At 41.7% G+C, this 16515-nt stretch overlaps 1 protein-coding gene across 8 annotated transcripts in view; it reads right to left on the bottom strand.

The window, feature by feature from the left end:
- Nucleotides 1–16515, bottom strand: part of LOC117900589 (neurobeachin) — a 185220-nt gene that overhangs the window by 107262 nt on the left and 61443 nt on the right. The gene's annotated exons all lie outside the window — the stretch shown is intronic.

The raw sequence follows: 16515 nt of genomic DNA, 5'->3' as shown, positions 1-16515 counted from the left end.
ATTTCATTTTGTTTTATTAATTTCACAATATTTTTCATTCATCTGGTTAATTTTGCAATTGCGCCACAGCAATGGAAATTTGATTATCAACTCTTATGGGAGATTTAATTGAATTTATTGCGGACATTTGTTTGCAATTTTTGTATTGTATGTATGTATTGGTTCTGTGATTGTGTTGGTGCGTTTGTTGTACATTATAGCTTATTCTTTGTCATTCCTTTGTAGTCGATAATTCAAATTTCTTTACGCCTGACTTCCAAATGCAATTAAGCGAACGATTAACAGAGGGACAGACGGAGAGAACGAAATGCCATGTAAAATCGAAAAAAGAGGGATACAAGTAGAAGCTTTTGATACTCTGGAGAAGAGATTTCCGGGTTTTGGAATTTTGAGGCAATCCAGCAGCAGTGAAACTGAAATTTAGCATACATTTGCCAAATCTCGGGGCATTTTATTTTTCAGCATTTCCAGCGATGAAAGCAGTTGAGAGCGAAAATCTCGAATTTTAAGGGAATATCGCTAAAGCAGATTTTACGATAGTTTTTGCCTCATTCGAGTAAATAAATTCAGTCGAATTAAATTATTCACTTAGTGGTTGAAACTTGATAGATTTTTTCCACTACATTTTTATCCAAATAGTTGTACAAATATGTATACTTACATATGTTCGTACACTGGCGGATTGGATTCACATTAAGTACCTTCGGAATGAAACAGAAATATCTGTGGAAGATTTTTGCAGATTCTCTCTGGCTAGCGTATAATTATTCCATTTATTTACATTTGTGCACATACAAATATTTCTTTTGTGTTGTTTCATTTTGTTATTTCAATATCTCTTTGTTGCCTAATTATATGTACGTATGTACATGCATGTGTACATATATGTATTTATATACTTTTATATGTATTTTCCGTTTGATAATTGCGCTTAATTGAATTTTTTTAGTGGCCTTAAATCAGCTTTATGTGTGTTTCCCACCCCTGCTTCAAAGTTTGTTGTTTTTTGTCTCATTTTCAATTAAATAAGCGCACATGAGCAAACACGCACTCACACACACACAGTGAGCCACTTGTATCTGTGTGTTGTCCATTTATTGTTCGGACCCTCCAACCATCCATTGCACCGCCCCAAAAAAGCCAGAAAGCGCTGAATTATCAACGCTTAATAGATTTTCAAGCACGTCCAATGAAAATTTGTTTTCCTCGCACACACACACACACACAGATCTGTATGTGTGTGTGCGTTGTGATCCCAAATGGCCCCAAAGCCAAGTGAACCGTATAAACAATTTATAGCGCCACTCGCCCAACAACTGCCACAGCAACAGCAGCAACATCGACACTAGCAACAACACGGACATTGCAAATGCTCGTAAAAATGCAAAATGAAGCAGCGGTAGGAGGCAGGAGGCAGCAGGGGCAGGAGCAGCAACATCCGGGATAGACACAATACTAGCAGCAGCAGCGGCAGCAACAAAAGAGAAAGTCTAAGCCTTTTATACCCTGGCAGATAGGAAACAATCGCAGATTCGCTGTACAAATTTCGTATAAGCGAATGAATTTATGTGAGAAGTTATCCAACATTTGTTTGGCTTTGTTTGGCTCTAAAGAAGCCTCGACGCCTGCGCTTCTCTTAATTAATAATAATAATATAAACATATATGAATATTCAAAATAATCATAGAAAAAGAAAGCTCTACCTTCAAGGAGATCTTATATATAAAGTTTTCAGATCACTGTATGCATGGATCATCTAGGGATGCCCGTAATACCCTCTCTCAGGGCAAAACCCAATGGCTGGCAGTGACAGGAGCAACAGCATCAGGGAAGAGGTGTACGTGGGCTGTGGGCCACAGTGTACACAGAGTGTTTGCAGCATGGAAGAGGCAGCATAGCAGGGTTGGGGTTGCTGCTCGGCGCTTGGGGGTTCATCATAAACCACTTATTTGCGCTCCAAATGCAACAACAATTTGATAAATGTACATACATACATATATGCACAAAGTTTTTGTGCCCAACGCCCTAAACTCCATAAAACTCCACAGCCATCCAAAGCCACCCTAACGCCCTCCCATCCATTGCTCCTTCTCTCTGCCATGGCTGTGTGTTTACGTATGTATCTGGGTAGTGCGATAAAGAGAGAGCGCAAAGTGACGCTGCAAAGTATGCTAAAAATGGTGTGTGTCCCGTTTTTCCTGTACTCTTGCTGCTTCTGCTGCTGCATCGATGAGAAATCTCCAAACATAATTGCACTGGCAATCGCAGCAATTGAGAAATTAGGAGGCCAAGTGCTTAAGATATTTTGGCCCCAAAGCAAAAGCCAAAGCCATAGCCAAAAAATCAACAACAGGCACTCGAGCGGACCGGAGGGGTGGGAGAGTGCTAAAAACCTCGACAGAACATTACCGCAGTGACCCACATTTTTGGGTTGTGGACCATAACACTGCAGCAGCAGCAGCAGCAGCAGCAGCAGTGGCAGTGGTAGTGGCAGTAAGAGCTCAGCAGCAACAGTAGCAAGAACAGTAGAAGTTGCAGCAAACAGCTGCAACAACAGTGTCGCCGCAGTGTTAAATTTTGTATGTCAGTTGTCTGGGGCCAGGAAGTAGCCACAACAACATTCGGTACCAGCAGCATAAAACTGACAAAAACAGAAGCGTTTTGGCCCTGGCCAAAAACAGCAAAAACACCAGCCAGAAACAACTGCAACAAATTTAAAACATACCAAGAATTTTATTTATGGCTTGTCAGCAGCAGCAAAAACAGCAGCAACGGCAGCTAGAGAACTACATTTGCAGCACATAACGGGATATACATATGTACATACAACATACATACATAACAACTCCAAAAGTACTCGCAAAAGAGATACACAAACTCCCACAAAGAAAACCATAAAAACTGTAGAAAACAATATAAATAGTTTTGAGAGAAATTGCAACAAATAATTTCAACAAAATATTCCAATAGTTAGTGCCGGAATTTATTAGCCAAAAGCAAACTTTATCTTTAAAGCAGCAGGCACCCCGCGCCCTCTGTATGTGGTGACAACCCGGCTTTGGGCGACGGAGGAGGGGCAAACAAAGGCGGAGCAGTCTCCTCAAAATTGAATCATGCCTCGTGTTCCAATTCAAATTCTGTTGGCGTTTTCCTGCCTTGCGGGAGTCATTCATTTAGATCATTTCTGCTTGCCCAAATTTCTCCGCGCTCTCTCTCACTGCCCCCGTCTCTTTTAGCCTTCACTTTTTCTCTTTCCTCTATATTTCCAGCTAGCTTATCAAATATTCCGCTGGATGGGGCTCTTGCCATAAAATGCTTATGGAAAAAGACGTATGGCAAAAGCTTACAGGACCAACTGAAGATTTACGAGTGCAAGCTTTTATCGCATAAGCTTGCAGGACAACGATACAAGCTTTTCGCACGAAAAAGCTTTATTACAAATAAATTCAAAGTATGAGCTTAATTCCATGTAAAAATAATGTAAAATTCATGCAAAATATGTAAAATGTCAAGTGTACAATTAATGTAAAACGTATGTAGAATGCAATGAAAGATCTTCTTTCGTCTGGTTCTTTCATCCTCTGGTAACCCCAGTAGCACCACAACAATGTTGCAGTGATTTCGCTATCTTGTTGAGGATCAGTCACAATTTATAGATGAATATTTTTTGCATAGAAAATCATCCGAAATGTCTTCAATATTTTTGTACGCTTTATTTTGGGAGTTTGGAGTGTTGGAAATTCACTTTTTTTGCACAATTTTGACATTCTTTAAAGGATTAAAAGTACCCTGAGTATAAATTCAAAGCGAAAAGCGTTTGAATATATAGCACGTATATTAAATGCTGTGATTGCCCCATAAATCTATTCCCCGGTTCCTCTGTTGCGTTAATTGTTAATAATAGCAAACAAAATAAAGTAAAATACAAGCGCTTTCACCGCTCATCTCTCTATGTCTCCGCTGCTTTCCGGTGCTGCCACAGAGATGCATCCTTTTGATGCCCCCTCCCCTACCCCCTTTTCCTGCTAGAGACCGGAAGGACATTGTTTGCTCGTCGCCCGAAAGCATTGTCAATAAATTGTATGCAAGATTTATTGTCTCTGTCGCGAGTCACTGGAGAAATGTTACCCGTTCCACAATGACCACCGGAATGCCACCATCACACCCTCCCCCTAAGGGATCCAACAACGGTCGAGTGCAGAATTTTATATACATATATTGTTGTTGCATTTTATGTGTTTAATCTAAGCTAATTGGATTTGCAAATGGCTGGCGGAAAAACGCCACGATATCTATGTGTATATATCTATGCATATAGGATAGAAAAGCCTATAAATAATACATGTACGAGTACGAAGTACGATTCCATGTGTTGTCTGTGTACTCGTGCACACGCCAATACACATACATATGTAAATAGCATGTCCTTCGTGGTTTGTACAACTTTTATTGTCTGTTTGAACGTGTGTTCCACCCAAAGGGACACAGCGACAGAGAGACAGAGGGGGTTTTGGTAAGGGGGCTCCACAAAAATTATCCATATATAAATATAAAGCCTGAAAATATTTATGACTCGAAATGGAAATACATTGAAATGGGAGGCAGGGTGGAGCAGAATACAGAACCTTTCATAAATTTTGAAATGGAAAAGTTCGGCAAGGCAACCTAAATTTCCCAGGCAAAACTTCATTAAACATTAATGTCGAAAGATAACTACTACCCCACAAAGTTGCCCCCATCCCAACCAGGTTCTGTGTGTGAACATCTGTTGGAAGCTCATTTTGATCCAATTGAAGCCGAACTGTATCCATATCCCATATTTGGTTGGAGCCCTATTAGAGCATACAAGCTCGTATTTTACTCATTGCAATGGTGTTACTTTTCCCATCATTCGGTTAATGATGTTCAATGAATATCTTTGCCAGAACAGTTTGAATGCTAATTGTCAAATCCAATTACGTGCATTTTCATGCGAAATATTATTCACCTGGATAGGCATTTTGTATTGTATTTTCTTTGTGGTAGAGAAAGTGATGGCCACTGGCTGAACAATGGAGTAAGAGAGGGAAAGTGAGAGATTTATTCTTCATGGAAAGATTGATATAATGGCTCTGCCTATATTGGCTCTGCCTTTATCCATGAATAAATTCATTATTCATGCATGACTAATGCGCATCGATATATTTTGATTTGTATCCCAAAAGGGATACACAGATCATAAGCAGAAAAGATTTGCATGAATGATGTGGCAAAATAATACAAAAGTAAAACTTGTGGGACTCAGCACAATATTATGTCTATAAAATAAAATATAACTAAACCGTTTCAATGTGAAAAAGACAACAAATAAATCGAGATATATCAGTGGTCGATAATTACCAAAAACCAATAAATCTAAGCCAGAGATTTAAAAAAGGAGAAGAATAAAAAGCAGAAAAACGACAATGATGTCCAAAGGGTAAATCATGAATTCAAAGACGAAATCATAATGGAAAATAATCAAAATTATGGAACGCAATAAATTGAAAAACAGAAAACGAAAAATACATAGAATGAAGAGAAGGAATTGGCAATGGCAAAGGCAAAGGAAGCGATGGCTAAAAACTGAATAAACGAGAGTAAAACTCGGCGACAAATCATAAGCTCCCCTCCCATTCTCTGTGCTTCGGTGTTTGAGTTTGAGTTATGGGCTTTGACATTTGCCTTTGTGTTTGTTAGCCATTTGGCAAAGGGCTAACACGCACAGGCACACACACACACAGACACGAGCTTAAGGAGATTGCTCATTAACTTTGGCCCCATTGTGCATGGAAAATGTTTTGTCACGAGCTTTGCTCTCTCTCACTCGCTCTCTCTCTCTTTGCCAATGTCCTGTCTCCCGCCGTCTCCTTTTCAATTGCGCTTCAAGAGAGTTGAAATCAGAGAAAATTTACCACCCATCCCCCCCTCCCCCCCCCCACACACAGCAACCGTTCTTCCGGCTTTATGTTCCTTTTTTGATGGGAGGACCGACTCTTGAGAGCTCTGTCGTTTTTATTTGGAATTTTGGCGCTACTTGAATTTGATTTGCCCGTTTGGGTTTCGACAAAAGTCAAAGAAGTTTTCCCATTGCCGTCTCTAACAGGCATCCAGCGTCCGGATTTACCCAGCCAGCAGCCAGCAGCCAGCAGCCTCCCAGCCACCAAAGCTCTCCGCCCCCTCCGGTTCTACTCGGCTGACAGACAAACTTTACTAATTAGAAATAATGCACACCCCACAAACACACCCACACACACACATGAGATTTGCGGGGGCGGTCCAGGCTGTAGCAAATTCCCCAAAAACACAAACGCCACACAGGCGACAAAAATGTCGATTGTCTTTGCGACAGTGGGAAATAATTAGAAAACGATTTCGACACATTTGTCGGCTGTCAGTGACAATGGGTAACAGGAAAGCGAAAGCCAGTGGCGAGTTGGTGAGCGGAAGGCCTAGCGGTGGAAATTAATGCGCTTTTAAGCTTGTGCAATTTCTGGCCACCCCTGCAACCACCTCAAGGCTTGCACAGTGGAATGCTGCTGCCCATGCCTCTTACATGCAGGGGATGCGGATATGCCTCCTGTCAACACCTACACAATTATGCTCCCCAAAGTCGTGAAAGGAACAGAAACGATTGCCGCTAGATACCCTCAAGAATAGATCTTTCTTATGGTATGGTCCTTCGATTATCACCAAAGACTTTCATGGCAGAAGAGCCACAGGTGTAGATTATATTATTTTTTAAGGGTTGTTGGGCACCTAAACATCATATCACCCTCCATGTTCCTCTCTCCCTGTCAAGAGCATCGAAATGCAATTAGAAGCACTAGCGAATTGCGGCTAGAAATACAAATCTAAATGAAAACCAAAGCCAAAGTTCATGCAAATCAGTATCAGGGGGTGAGGCCACATGCCACGTGTTTGGGGGCAGCCAGAAATTATCATGCAAAATCGAAAGCCAAAAAGAAAATAAGAGAGCAAGAAATACATATAAAAAGATTCATTTTGACATTTAATTAAATCACGCGAAATTGAAATTGAAATTGAAATTGGTAATGAAAATGCAAATGAAAACGAAATAAGAAACCCCAAAAAATAAGTCAAAAAAATTGTTTAAGGAAAAGGGAGGAAGGAGAAGTAGAAGGAAAAGCAGAAGTGGGAGGCAAAGTCTAGTGGTATTTAGGATATTTTTTTGCGTACCACAAATGTCGCTAGCTAATTAGCTGACGGCAGCAACAACAACAACAGCAGAACAAAAATATAGCCAGGATTCGTTTGTCATTTGCATTTTGTGTGTGACGCAAGTCGACATAGGAACGATCGAAAGAAGCGGAAAAAAAATAACAGACACAACAACAACACAGAAACAAATTAGAATGCTGAAAAGAAAGTGACAGAGACAGAGGACACAGGGACAGAGGACACAAGCACAAATACAAATACAGACACATTAGACATTATCCTCACAGCCAGATGTAGTCGTGTGATGGCCCATGGGCACCACCATCAAATGTTTATGTCACTTGCAGAGGTCGACAAAACACGCAGAGAGATATAGAAGGAAGCGAGAGAGAGAGAGAGAGAGAGAGAGAGAGAGAGAGAGAGAGAGAGACAAAAAGGGAGAATATGGTCTACTCTCAAATTGAAATCAGCCTGAAAATTAGAAGCACAAATTGACAGTGACAACAGACAACAGAACGCACACACACACAGACACCAGACAAGAACAGAACAGAGGGGCCACAGAGGAGCGACAGCCTGAAAATGAGATGTACATTGACATTGACCTTAAATAAATGTAGATACGATATTTCCAATGAACTAAAACGGGTCTATAAGGAGAGCACGCAACAGATTAATTAGAGTTTGCTTTGTGGCCGATAAGTGGCTGCAAATTATTGCTGGAAAGTGACACAAATTAGCAGGGAAAGCAAATAGGGAAAAGCGACGAATAAGCAAAGCAGCAAGAATATATATTTTTTTTAAATGTATTATTTAAATATTATCTAGAATTCAAAAGAGTCTCAATGAAGAGCAAGCAATGAAGAGTGAGACAAAACAGCTTAGAGAGTAGTACGTAATGCGCCATCTTTTGGTGCATTCCATCCACGAAAATTCACCCAATTACTGCTAAGCTAATCCTTGACGAAAGTTGAATAGGGATATGCATTTTCTTCCTCCCCATGTTGGAAAAGTTACTTGAAGCATAACGAGCATGAGGGGTCATTGAAGTTCTAGTGGATGCAAATTTTTATACCCGGTACTCGAAGAGTAAATAGGGTATATTGTATTTGTGCGAATAACGGTTGTATGTAACGCACAGAAGGAAACGTCTCCGACCCCAGTATATATATTCTTGATCAGCATCAATAGCCGAGTCGATTGGTCCGTCCGTCCGTCCGTCCGTCTTGTTTGTCGGCTAGTTCTCAGAGACTATAAGAGCTAGAGCCACCAAATTTTGGCTCCAGACTGCTGTATGCTCACACTGAAACCAGTGTATTTCAAAAATTAGCCCCGCCCCCTTTTGCCCCCGCAAATTGGCGAAAACCTAAAAAATCTACAATTTTGAAGATAAAAGAAATCTAAAATCGCCATTCCGTAGGGAACCATATCTATCAGATCACCAAATTGGGATACGATTGGATCATTATTATAGCCACAATGAAGAAATTAATTTACAGTGGCTAAACCCACCCTGTCCAGCAGCTTTTGTTGTTTTTTTTTCACATTCTCCATTCACACTCTGCTTCTGCAGTTGCCGCTGGCCGCTGCCTCTGCCACGGCTCTGCCTCTGACGTGGATCTGTAGTGTGCGGCTCTAGGGGAGGGGGGGAGCGAAAATAGCGTGTTGGCGTGAGAAGTTATGTAGATGTAGATGACAGATGACAGATGAAGAAAAAATGTAAAATTTGACAAATAACCGCTAAGGTGCAGATGTAGTACTGAGTGCCGGGTATAAAAGTTGTGACGCGTAAGAAGCGTCTCACACGTCCCTTCTCGTTTTTTTTCTGGCTGCTGGCTAAGGCACAAGCAATCATAATATTTAGTTAATCAAATGTAACTAAAAGTTCCCACAAGATTTGGACTCCTAATTTTCACACATTTTTTCACAATAAGTTTTTTTGTTTGCAATCATTTTATTGTCGCAGTCTGTGCTGCTGTTTTCTCTGCTGTTTAGTGTCCGGATGGGCCCTAAAATTCAATTATGGCTCTTTGCGGTAGAGCCACACCCATACCTCAGACCTCACACCCCACACATGTGGCAGCATTTGACAACGTTGCCTTGCAGTAGGTATGGAATGCATCATGCAGCATGTATTTGAGGGTGCGTGTGTGCGGCAGGAAGTTGTGTGTTTCAATAAATTACCGTAAATGTTTTTGAGGTCTCTGAATCCCCCAATCCCATGAATCACAGGGGATGGATCCACTCAACTGTTGCCCAACAGTTGGGCAAGGAAAACCTGCCATCCCCCCTCTTCGTTTGTTCCCTTTCTGCATATCCTGAAGCATTCGCTTTGTTGCGGCTTTTTTTTTGCCATTGTATGTTGGTCCTGGACAGGACCCCACTCTCTGGCCCTTTGGTCTGCGGCCAAATGCAGATTCAAGTGTGCGCACAAATCCAAAAGTCCACTACAAAAATGAAAAACGATAAACTAAAGGTGCATGCAAGAGGGGTGTACGGTCACGGGCTGAGGGGGCTGTGGAGAAGGAGGAAGAACGATTGAGGATGATGCAGGCAATGACTGCGCTTTGTGGTTTATTTCCGACCGGCAACAACAATGGCAGCCTCAAAAAAAAAAACAGGATAAAAAGAGAGCAAAAAACAAGCGGAAATAAAAATATGAAAAAAACTGCACACAGAAAAATATAAGAAAAAAAAATAAATTTGATTTTCTCCCCCATTTTATTTGCTGTTGTTGTTGTTGTTGTTGCTCTTGCCTTTTGCGGCGGCTGCAACTGAAGTTAAAATTGTGAAAAGTTGCGGCAACTCCTGCTCCTGCTCCTGGCTCCTGAGAAAACGTGGGTCGGGGAGGGGGTGTGCGCAGGGGCAGCCTTTTGTTGTATTGCATTTTCAGCTGTAATTACATTTTGTATGGCTGGAAAATTTCTCTTTCATCATCGTCCTTGTCCGTCTTCGGCCACACGTCCCCTCTCCAACCCCCTTTTCGGGATCATTAGATGGGAGATGGCCCCAAAAAGTAGGCAATATTTTTGCACTCTAATGGAAAAAATGGAATGGCAAGACCAGAGTGGAGTGGAATAAATACAAAGAGAGAGAGGCAGAGAGGTAGTGGGAGAGGGGGAGCTGCGAGGAAGTGGGAAAAAGTTTGCAATAAAATTGCACAAAATGGCGGATATTGTCAGCTGGAGAGTCGCCAGAGAGAATACCCTTCAAATCAGGAAAAACCAAAAGATTTGTTCAGGCTTTTCAATCATTTAAAGAAGAAAGGAGTGCTGCGAAATAAGCAGTACCCTCTTTCCTTCTCTTTATTTAATGATTCGGACTTAAACCAACCATGGCTTAGAATCTGAAAAATTATTCAATTTGTTTATAAATTTGTTGGCATAGCGTGAACATTGTAGCACACATTTGCTACCCTGCTTTTTTTGGTTGCAAAAGGTACGTAAACAATGCAGGCCGACCCTGCCACCAATTGCAATTTGCCGCCGCTTCCACTGCCACTGCTGCTGCCGTTGCCGGACGCTGCGCCGCTCTGAGCGCGTCTCAAGTGGCAGACGAGGCAACCCTTTAGGTCTGCTTCCCAGCTGCTTCTGCCGCCGCCACTGCCCCTCCATTATGCCACACTCCTTTTGGGCCAGCCAGCTCAGCCACCAACTGAATGACTAATGGATAGAATGGAAGCCATGAGGTTGAGGCTGGGACTGAGGCTAAGGCTGGGACCTGGGCCTTGGGGCTTTTGGGGTGACGGAAAGCATTCTTGCTCTTGAGGTTCGGCGTCTAGTCAGCTTTAAAGTTAACATTAAAGTGTATTTTAAAGGGAATGACATTAGCAGGCATTTCTTTACAGGCATCTCCTTTCTCCCTGTGCCGCTTTAGGAATCCCTTTTTACTCTGTTCCCCTCTTTACCTATTTGTATGTTCTTCTTTCGCTGTTTTTCCCTCGGTACGCTAAATTTATCCAGCATTAAATTCCTTAAAGTTATTTTAAAGTCAAACAGAGGCTTGAATGCTGGTGAGAGCCTTCTTATTTCCCATCATCTCTTTTACCTAGAGTTTATACGATTTAACTCTATCTCTACCTCTGTCTCTTTCCCTTTCATCATTGAGGTTCATCTGTAAAGTGAATGTTAAAGTAAATGTCAAAGTTAAAGTCAAACAAAAGGCAGACTTTTGAAAAGGGAAACGCTGCTAGGTCTCTCCATCTTCATCTCTTTTCATCTTTGCTACATCAATCTCTCTTACTCTCTCATTTTCTCTCTCTCTCTCTCTCTCTCTCACTCTCTCTGTGTGTGCACGATTATGCAAATACAGAAAATAAAAAATAAACTAACAAAAGTCTCTCCTCCATGTCCCTCGCCTTCCCATCTCATCTCAGTCTCTATCGTTTGCTTTGTGTTAAAGTTATAAATATAAATTAAGCAAATGTGTTGTGTAAACTGCTGTTGTTCTCTCTTTCGCTCGCACTCTCTGCTGCACCCCCTCAGCACTCTCTGCACCAGTGTTGTAATTTTGGCTTACTTAAAGCTATATCTAGAATTTATACTACCCCTATATAATATACATACATATTTGAACTATTTCAAGCATCAACCTCAACATTTTTATACAACAAAATAAAATTAAATTGAAAAAAGAAAATATTAGATGACCCATCGATTCATTACCAAACCATTTTTAAAATTAAAAAATGTTACAATGCAACGCTTCGGTTATCGAAACATAGTCCTAAAATCTCTGTTATCCGTAACAGAGGCCATTCACTAACGCTTGAGCTTAACAGCACTAAATCTTGCTCTCAACAGGACACTAGAAATAAAATCGTACTTTTGCGAAGTGAAAACCAGGGCCTGCCTGTTTAAAAACAAATTGGTTTTTTTGTTCACGTTTTAGCCATTTTTAGCCGTTGTTTCGAAAGTCATGGGCATCACTGGCTGGCAGCCCAAAGGCACCCCTGGGCCAACCGCCTGCTGCAGAAGTGGCAGCAAAAATTACGAGCTACAAGTAAAAGAACAAACAGATGCAAGGCAATTTTCCCCCCAGATCTCACTCTCTCTCTTTAAGTGCATGTGTCCCCGTGTGTGTTTGTCTGTCTAAGTCTGTGTGTCTGTGTGCACAGTGATACCACAATATTTGCATATCATATGCATAAACACTGGCGCAACAAAACCCTAAAACCCAAGGATGCCAGGGGCCCGGACAATTGCAATTAAGTTGGAACGGACAGACACACCAGGACAGACCGCACAGACAGCCTACATCTATCTGCCTGCCACAAGTTGCAACAACATGTTTAGTTAGCGTCAAAGCCCCTGCACCTGAACCCGAGTCAATCAGTCACCTCCCGTGTTAATGGTGTGGGGTCGGGGCTGGCAGAATTGGCATTTATGTCTACAATATGCCTAACATGTCCTGCATATGTTGCAGCAGCAATGTTGCCCCAGCAATTGGCATTAGCTCTATCGCTGCGGCACTATTGCTGTAGGATTTGCAACTCAACTTAAAGCCATTTTCGTATACAAATGATTTGTAGACAATTGTCAAACATTTTCCCCACCCAATCTAGCACTATTTGTGTATATTTTGTTACACATAAGAAACATTGACTTATGTTAGATGTCAAAAGAAATGTATTATAATCAGTGCAAAGCACTACAAAGCACTCAGCTCTCGTAACAAATATAAAAAATCAAACCAAAAAAAATATAAAAAAAACGAAAACCAAAGCAATGTCTAAAAATAAATATTCTGCGCTAATTAAAAAAAAAGAAAGATGGTTGCGATTAGTTGGTCACAGGGGATTCTTGCAGAATGGTGGCACAGCCATTGGAATTTGCTGCAAGGACTGTGTTGTGGTGGCCGTTGAGAATTCAACTGTCGGCCCATACATTTTTCCTGATAACTGTCCACGCTTTTTCATAATTGATGGCCGCATCGGCATGGCTGTCCTTGGGGTTCGCGGCTGAGGCTATGAGGCCACCGTGCGTCAATTCTTTGGGCGTGGCATTACCATGACCGAGCTATGCAATCACTTGAGCAAAATAGTCAAACTGTTCTTCCAGCACAGCATCGCCAATCCTTCTACGGTTGACATTTTGCTGACCGGTTGGGATAAGTTGCTGGAACCACAGCTCTACACAGTGGAGCCATCAGGCACTGTCGTCGCTCATCAATACTGCGCTATTGGCATGGCCAAGGAACAGGCCCTGGAATCGATGGAAAAGTTTAAGTTTGAGGCTTTCAATGCCAAGAAGCTGGTAAGAAACTCCTGTGAAATGTAGGTAGTTCCGCTTAATTTTATATATTATTTATTTACTCATTTACTGTCTTTCAGCATCTATAATATTCACGATTATCTTGAATGCAGACAGTTCATATTGGAGATGGGTGTTGTGGACACCCAAGGACGTATTGAGTACAATTCAACGCCATGGACCGAATTTGCCGAATATTGTAGAGAGAAGGCCAAAACCAATGCCAAAGCTGGGGATAAGTCTAACACTAAGAAGACTACATAATTCAGACAGGGTCAGTTGCATTTAAAGCACAAACATTAAGTCCTATTGGTGCACAGGCCCTGAAACATCGTTGACACTTGAAACACTAATCGAAATGCCCATAAACGTAATGCACAAGTAGCAACAGTTCTCTTAAGAAATGGAATACAATGTCATATGCCTACAAGCCCTGAAACACTGCAACTTTTTCATCGCCTTCTCTCTTAAATAGTTACCAAAATGCAACACAAACATGACCTGAAACAAGGGATATACGTATGTACATACATCACTATTTATACATCACTATTTGTACATATGTATATCCCTATTTTCTGTGTTCACATATAATATTGTAACAAAAACTTTTCGCTCCATATTATGTTAAGAAAATCAAGAGCATTCCACAAAGCACTTTGCATCGCATTTATAAAAACGAAAGAAATAAAAACTAAGCTCTCAGGAGTTTGCTTCATTAAATATTTGCGACCGACTGTACCTCGCACAGTTGGCCACACAAATACAATTGCCATTTCCAGTCTGAGTGTGCGTGAGCGTGTGTGCACTTTTCATTTAATTGCACACCGAATTACGCACAGAGGCAAATTGCAATGGAGGGCCGAGGGCAGGGCCAGAGGGTGGGACACTATTCAAATCATCAAATTAGCGCACTTATACACACACACACACACACTCGCAGATACTCGCACATAGTGAAATCAATTAAGATACAAAAGCGCGCCAAAAACAAGAGGAAAAGAAACCGAAACTTTCCGCTCTCTGCCCGGTCTGCCGCTCGCTTCTTGTGGATGCCATGTGGAGGAATGTGTAGGAAGGCACTTCCGCTCCTACTTTACATCGTTTTTTCTTGTGTGCCAGTGTTGAATAACTTGCGGCGCGCTTCTGGCCAAGCAACCGCACAGGTGTTCCAGGGCGTGTGGGCGTGTAGGCGTGTGGGCGTTCCTGGTCGACTGATAAAAAATGCAAATGCTTTAATTAAAAGCTTTGCAGCTTCGTCGAAGCGTGGCGCCCAAATGGCCCATCGAGTGAGGGCGAGACGGGGCGTGGCGTGAGCAATCGGTTGCCAGTGTTGCATAATATTAAAGGTTTAAGCGCTGCCAACTACAAAAAATGTAAAGAAAAAGAAACGGTGGGAGGGTAGCAAAAGAATGAACAAAGTAGGATATGGGTATACGGGAGAGGACACACCCACACACACATGTTTGTTGTGATTTTTATTGCATACTTTGGTACGCCCCGCAATTTATGCAAGATTTTCAGCAATTTTTCATTCTTTATTTTTGTTCTTTTGTGTTTTGCATACATTTTGTGGTTGGGCAGGTGGAGATGGCTATCACTAGCTACAAAGCTTATTTTTTCGCCACACCGAACCCATAATAGCTGGAGATTATTACGAGCCATGCCACATGTATGTGCACACTTTTTGGCTTCCACATGGATGTGCCTTTTTTTGGTTGCAGAAAATGTCTTCATAAAATGTTGAGAAATTTGTTAATAACACAAGACACTGTGGTGCCACATTGACAACTTGTTGTTGCTGTGCAAAGTGCTGCCAGTCAGCAGGCAAACCCATTTTGCTTCCAATATCATTCTCGAATTTCAAATAAAAAAAGTCTACAAAAATATGCAATTGCAAATTTGGTCTAGATAAAGGCCAATTGAATTTGAAAGACTGCCAGCTCGTGGCATGGAACATGTGTATGCACAAAAATGTTGGCAATGTAGTTGAAAAAACTGTCAACGAATTGAAATGCGACATAATGCGATACCATCCAAATAACAATTCTGACCCTCTTTTTTCATGCCAAACTGTTTTCTGTTGCCACTGTGAAGGCAGGAATGTTGTTTTGTTGTTAGGAAATGACATAATTAATTGATTGCAACATGATACTTTTTGTAACTTTCTCTGCGCCCCCTATACATATTACTTTCTCCATCTTCCACCCACAAGACCACTCCGTGGTAATAACAAATCAACAAAAAGAGCAAAAAGTTTCGCAGCAGGGTTGGAACTTCATTAGGAGGAAAGGAGAAGGAAGGAGGTACGGGAGAGCGCAGCGGCAAGGAAAAGTTCAGAGTCAAAGCTGCAAATAGATGGGCTCTATTACGGTAATACGAAGGGAGCGTCATGCATGCGTGTAGTCGTGTGTGTGTGTGTGTGCATGTGTGTGTGCGTGTTTTCTCTGTAGGTAAATCGCACCAAATGAGTTGGCAAAACTGCACAAGCAATGAATATTACACGCCACAAGGAGGGCCACGGACAGGAACGAGGACATGTCCCGCAAGGACAAACGGCAACGATGCTGCCCCGGCGACACCGCTGCTGGCAGCATACAACATTTTTATCATGCTCCAACTAATTGCAGGTCTCCCTGGCAAGAACCTGAACCTGAACCTCGAACCATAACCGGAATCAGAATTAAAAGAGACAGAGATAGAGAGAACAGCCATCTAAAAGGACACCGGAGCGCCCGCAGGAGCAGGACGCCAGCAGGTCCTGTCCGCAAAAAACACAACGACATACATACTTATACATATACATACATATGTACATATGTATATACATATGAGTGTGCATACATATAGATGTATTTATATGCGTGAGTGTGTGTCCTGCCACATAACATAAATTCTCATGAGCGTAATGCTTTGAAATTGGAGCAAACTGTGATACCAAACACTCCCATCTTCCATCCACCGCACTATGGTCCAGATGACCACTTTTCTTGGCCAAAAGGCAATTTTTAAAAGTTAAAACCAAGACGTGGTTTTTGGCGCTCTGCATTAGAAAAAGAGTGAC

The sequence above is a fragment of the Drosophila subobscura genome, chromosome A, assembly GCF_008121235.1.
Source record: "Drosophila subobscura isolate 14011-0131.10 chromosome A, UCBerk_Dsub_1.0, whole genome shotgun sequence".
NCBI classification, from domain to species: domain Eukaryota; kingdom Metazoa; phylum Arthropoda; class Insecta; order Diptera; family Drosophilidae; genus Drosophila; species Drosophila subobscura.
The sequence above is the reverse complement of the archived record's forward strand: the minus strand, read 5'-3'. Positions and strand labels throughout refer to the sequence as shown.